The sequence below is a fragment of the Apium graveolens genome, chromosome 11 (assembly GCF_009905375.1).
Source record: "Apium graveolens cultivar Ventura chromosome 11, ASM990537v1, whole genome shotgun sequence".
Taxonomy (NCBI): Eukaryota; Viridiplantae; Streptophyta; class Magnoliopsida; order Apiales; family Apiaceae; genus Apium; species Apium graveolens.
This window is the reverse complement of record NC_133657.1, coordinates 144,690,462-144,696,715: the sequence shown is the minus strand read 5'-3', so window position 1 is coordinate 144,696,715 and position 6,254 is coordinate 144,690,462. Positions and strand designations below refer to the sequence as shown.

Genomic DNA, 6,254 nt, shown 5'->3' with positions numbered 1-6,254 from the left:
CATGGTTTTAAGATATCTTCTCAACTCAGTAATATCATCCGTATGAAAGGCATAAGTAGTTTGAGGTACCTTTAAGTCAGCAGTGTCAAAACTGCTATCAGCATTTACCATCAAGGCATAGTTTTCCTCATCCTCAGAATCTGAAGCATCTGACCAGCTTTTTCTTCTTTGTGACAAGAGTCTTTCCTTTGTCACTTTTCCCTTTTCTGCAATCTGGAGATATGTGGTCTTTCTCACCACAGTTGTAGCATTTAACATTTGAGTAATCTCCTCTGTCAGACTTTCCTCTTTTGCCTTCAGATTTTCTGAAACCTTTCTTTTCAGAACTTGCACCTTTCCTGGAAAACTTCTTTCCTCTCCTGAATTTTCTGTACGCAATCTTTATGATCCCTTTCACCATAAGAACACACACCTTCATCATCTCCTCATCATGGTCCATCTCAGGTATACTTTCAGTTTCTGAGTCATCATCACTATCAGAACTTGATGACTCAGTATCAGACTTTGTGATAAGAGCTTTTTCCTTGCCTTTTCTTGAGGCAGCTACTTTGGGACTTTCCTCCTCAGCTACAAAGGCAACTGTTCTTGACTTTCTTCCATTCCTCTTGCTTCTTTGTTCCATCTCAAGTTCATGAGTCTTGAGCATCCCATAAATTTCATCAAGAGTTGTTTCATCAAGATTATAGTTGTCTCTTATTATTGTGGCCTTCAAATCCCATTTTTCAGGAACTTAAAATTTGAATCTTCAATATCATACTCTTTGTCAACTAGTGACAAATCATTCAAGTGTTTGACAAATCTGTCATATAAATCAGTCAATGACTCATCAGGCTTTGAGTCAAAGTGCTCATACTTTTGAGTGAGTATTGTCTTCCAGTTCTTCTTGATTGAATCAGTTCGTTGACACCTTATTTCCAAAACATCCCATATCTCTTTTGCAGTCTTGCAGTTTATTACCCTGTTTGACATTATCAATGGCACTATGCAGCAAGTGTCTTACCTTTGCATCATTTGCAATCGATGAGATATCTTCAGCAGTGTAATCACTTTTCTCCTTTGGTACAGACTTTGTTGGCTGTCCTGCAACTTCCACAGAGAGTTTTGTTGGCATATGTGGTCCTTCATAAATCCTGTCGAGATATTCTGGATCTGTAACTTACAGAAATATAGTCATCTTCACTTTCCATATGGAATACTCAGAAGGTTTCAACATGGGAACTCTTATAGTCTCATATCGACTATGATTTACAGTTTTTGGAGGTTCTTCAGTTTTGGTGGGCTTGGTTCGAGTTTCTTTTTTAGACATGATTGATTTTGGATCTTAAACTGTTTGTGTGTTAACAGAAGGCTCTGATACAACTTGTTAGGTCACACACACTGTAGAAGGGGGTTGAATATAGTGTTCAGCACAATCAAATCGAATATAAGAACTTAAGTAACAAAAGACAAATTTTATTTAACACAATAAACTCTGTTACAATATGGAACTGTCCTCTCTCAGTGATGAACAAATTATCACGAGAGCTGTTAGAGTTACAAAGAATAATAACTTCGATAATCGTAACACATATAGTGTAAACTCTATGCCTGTGTTTATATACTACACAATTACAAGATAATCTTCTAATTGATATGGAATATAATTCTGCTTCCTAAAATATATCAATTAGTTATCTTTTCTTCCAAGTATTTTATTCTTCATAGAATCCTTCTTCATGCACAATTTTTTTTGTCTTAGTCTCGATCTTCTTTCCTTTCAATCAGCCGCCTGCCTTATCTGAAAGTCATCTTAAATCCTGATATTATCTCCTGATAAATATATTCTGAACCTTAAGTTTTGATAACTTAAGTTCTGATATCTTAAGTTCTGTCTTCAGTATAAGTGCTGATTTCTAGTTAAGTATTGATTTGTCCTGCAAGGTAAGATCTGAAAACTAAACACAAATCATATTACACATGACATTATCAAATATATCTAACACATTCCAAAATTAAAAGTTAAAGAACTTTGTTGGAAAATTCCATGTTGTTAGTTGGATATTTATTCATCTACAATTCAACCACGATTTTATTTTTCCAAGGGATGCATACGCTTTGATTTTCTATACACATGCACTTCCCAGGACACATGTTAAGTCTTCCAAACTCATTATTGCAAACAACAAAAATTAAGAATTTGATGCCTCATATCAGGAACTTGGAAACTTCAACACAAATCATAATATTGATATAGAGCAGATTCAAGGAAAAGTTACCCAAAAATGTCTACTGTCAAGCGTCCCGCAAAAAATTCAATAAGCCGATCATTACATTCATAGTGAATGCCTCTTTGATTCCATCAAAACTAGGTCTCCTCTCTCCTATTCTTCCGCTGTTGAGAAACGTCTACTTCTCAAGCTTTCACTTTTCTTGATAAGCACAGAATAGAGTCAGATTGTGATAACTTGAGGCTTTCCTTGCGTTTCTTTTAGACAACTATTGCCACTGTTAACAATTAATAGAAGAAACTCAAGTTATAAGGATCCTATTAAAATAAATCAAGTCAGGAACATCCAAAAAAAGATTCAAAATCAATCACAATTTTGTTTAATTGTCTGATCTCCCAGATAAATCATATATTATCCCTATCTTTTGACAGAAAATCATATATAAAAAGTCTACTAGAAAGACGGAGAGAGAATGATTTGAACAGAAAAACTGACAACCCTTTTGATCAGATGCAATTACAAGGACGATTCCTTTTCTGCGAGTGAACGAAATATAATTTACACTTAACTTTTCAACACAAAGTAGTTTAATTTTTTGTACAATAAAATATCAGTAAAAGGATATAAGAGCTCAATAGCATCTATGGATTCCGATTGAACGGTCGAAAGGAAATCGAAAACGCCTAAAAATTGCTATCGACAAACATGTTTCTCTTTCAGGTTAGTGTTATAAATACAATTATTAGATAAGAACAAATTAATTTGACATCTTGTTGTGGTATCCAGAGAAACAAGTAACAAATCACTCAAGTTAAGCATATCTACAATCCTCCTAATGGAAAAATTACTCGTTAAAGATCTGATAGTAACAAGAAAAACTTAATAGAAACGAAAGAGATACTCACTGAAATAACTTGTCGAGTCAATCTTAATGGCCTCAAATCGTCTTCCTAATGTGCCCTTGAAATTTCCACTGGGCATGACATATAGAGGGACGAATCGTCAGGAGAAGGTGACAAGTTGGGGAGATTGTCCCAGATAATGACACATGTCAGGACAGCTGTACAGCACTATTTATCATTTGACGTGGGCTGGATCGGCATCACGTCTATGCTTGAGGCCCATTAATTGACTAATGGATCTTACCTAGCCGCTGATCCATATATTATCCAAAATTAAAGAGCTGCGGTGCACGTGATACACACATCACAATGAAGTAGATGTGACTATGTTCCAAATTCATCCCTCACACACTGATGACGTCGCAACTTTCACCAGGAATATACCAGAAATAAGGTTTTAAACGACAGTTCCAATATAGAGGAGTTGTTGCTAGCTTGTCTCCATTCAAGTGAAAGAAAGAACATCTGTTTAATGTATATAAGTCAAGAACACAGACGCAGTTACCAGCTCCCGAGCCACTTGTATCAACTACGGAAGAATTAAATTGGCTCAGAAACAAAGATTTTGAACCCATGTCATTAATTTGTTTTACAGATTCCATCCTAGGGTCAAGTTCGTAGAAAGAAATATACTGGACCCACATAAAATACTCATATGTAATCACATAAAGCTTGTTGTCCGATGTCACTAAATGGGAACACAACTGTGATGAAAGTTGAAAAGGGACTTTGATGTTGTAAAGATTCAAAACAGGATCTGCCTTGGGATTAAATTCTCCAAAATGTCCATCACAGGTTACAAAAAAGATTTTGCCATCCAAAATCTTTATGTCTGAAATCCTGGGATTAGTGTTTGGTAAAAGACATTCCTGCCAACTGCTGGCACCACTTTCAGACAACAATAGAAAATTATGGTTCCTAGAGAAAAGAACCATAAAAGCTCTTGAAAGCTGAGTTGACATGAAGAGGACAGCCAGAATTTGGGAGTCAAGTATGCCCCATGCCCTTCCAGGAAGGACAGGAAAATGCAACTCATGTCTTGTCATTAAATTTATAAGCCAAAACCCTCTGTATCCGTCGTTCATGATCAAGTAACCACATGATAAACCCACCAAGTTCCAAACCAAATCCTTCAGCATTGCCTTGCAAGTTTTCCCACTACACAGAACACAAGCTTTCTTTGAATATTTTTCCTTGCAAAAACTAAGAGTTTCTGGCGCTCCAATTTTTTTTTTTTTGCGGATATCGATAGAAACAGACCTCCATGATCTACAAACGCCACAAAAGGCAATGTAGTCGAACAAACTTAATTTCATTAAACCTGAAACCAGAAGCTCGTTAGGGAGACTATCCCATGCTCCCCAAACTCTGTTACCCAATCTCCTGCAGGTCTTTTTTCGCTTTCTTTCTCTCGGTGTTGGTGCAGATCCCCTATTAAGACATGGGAAAATGAAGGACTCAGTACAAAGCTAAATGGAACATGTTCAAATATATTTCATTCTATTCAAAGTTCAGATTTTTTAAAATTTTGAACGGAATGCATTACTTCTGAAGATGTATCTTAAGGTCAGATTCATTCTTTTCAAGATTTTTAAGGAACTTAAGTTAAATATTAGAGAGAGCTAGTAGGATTCCTTTTACAATTAGATATCAAATCCATAGCATACTTAACCACAAATGAAACAAGAAAGAAGAAAAAATAACAGATAGAAATATAAAGACAGTATGTCCCAAACTTAAAAAGTTCTTCCAGTCCTACATAGGGAGCGGATAGAAGTACTGAAAACTAATTCACTGAGTGCCTACATATGCAAATCGCTGCATAGTTTATTAACAAGGCCACTATATTCTGATTTTTGAATTAGAAGAGCTGAATTGAAAACTTTCAATGTTCCCCTCTAGATTACTCTCAAGTACTTAATGTATAAAGTAAACATAAGATGAAGATGCCTTTACCGTAACAGTCTAACTTAGGAAAAGCACCACTATATGTGTCAAGTATACTACAACAGAAAGTTGGAAACCTTTCTTCAATGGGTTTTAATAGCCCAGTATTCATAAAAACAAATTCCATGTTGTTAGCTGGTGGAATATATAATTCACTAAATTTTCAACCAAGGCTTTGTTCTTCCAAGGAATGCTTATTCCTTGATTTGCTCGATACATGCACTTTTGGGACACGTACAGTCTCCCAAAATCATAATTGCTATTACAAAGAAAGTAACAGTTTGATGCCTCATATCAAGGAATTGCAAGATACATATCATAATATTGACATACAGAAGATTCAAAAAAAAGTTGCCAAAAAAGGTCTACTATCAAGCGTCCCGCAAAATGTTCAACAAGCCACATCATGACGTTGATACTAAAAACCTTTTATTATAAGCAGAGTTGAATAATGAAATAAAATCTGCGGATTTTTGTGTGTTTTGCTGATTCTGTGCGGAGATAGGCCCATATACCCTTGTTTACCCTACCCCTAACCCCTGTCCTACATCACACACCCAGTGAAATGGCCAATCAGCTAAAATTGCTCCTAGAGAGATATCCTAAATCTATGTTACTCGGACTCTTCATTTTACCTTTGAGTACCCGTGTCGAAAATTCGACACTTGGACATGGACACTCGGACTCGGACACTTATTTTAGGCCAAAAACATGTATATTTTTCATAATGTTTCCGAGCCGATACTTTGACACATGTCCATGTCGGACACTTCTAACCGAGTCCAAGTAACATGGTCCTAAATTGCCTAAACTCAAACAAGGAACAGAGACTAATTCTCTGGTCAAAAGAAACTACTAACGGACTTCTTCAAAAATTACAGGTTACAACGTATATAACAGTTTTGGAAGGATATAAACTTGACAAGTGCTGCTATCAATAAGCCCAAAATGGCCATTTATTTGGCACACTTGAAAGCTTTGCTAAAACCACCACCATCAAATTCCCCAAAGAGAATTAGTGGATTACACAGGTTCTGCCCCAACACAAGTAACATTGATTTTGCCCCAGGCAAGACCTCCATGCAAAGACAGAAAAGAAAAGTGTAACATGGATATGTAATTATAATGCACCTCACTGATGCATTATAATTTCATACCAAGTGCACAATTATAAATTCTTCAGTGCAAAGAGAAGTAT

At 35.9% G+C, this 6,254-nt stretch overlaps 1 long non-coding RNA gene across 2 annotated transcripts; it reads right to left on the bottom strand.

Annotated features, from left to right (window-relative positions):
• Positions 1–1,422: 1,422 nt before the first annotated feature.
• LOC141695164 (uncharacterized) lies at positions 1,423–3,540 on the bottom strand. 2 transcript variants are annotated; one of them, XR_012564320.1, is made up of 3 exons: positions 3,113–3,302; positions 2,256–2,484; positions 1,423–1,934 (listed from the first exon to the last, which is right to left on the bottom strand). It is a non-coding gene; the product is annotated as an uncharacterized LOC141695164 (long non-coding RNA). The 2 variants fall into 2 exon arrangements; XR_012564319.1 differs by having other exon boundaries at positions 1,423–2,484; positions 3,113–3,540.
• Between the last annotated feature and the right edge of the window lie 2,714 nt (positions 3,541–6,254).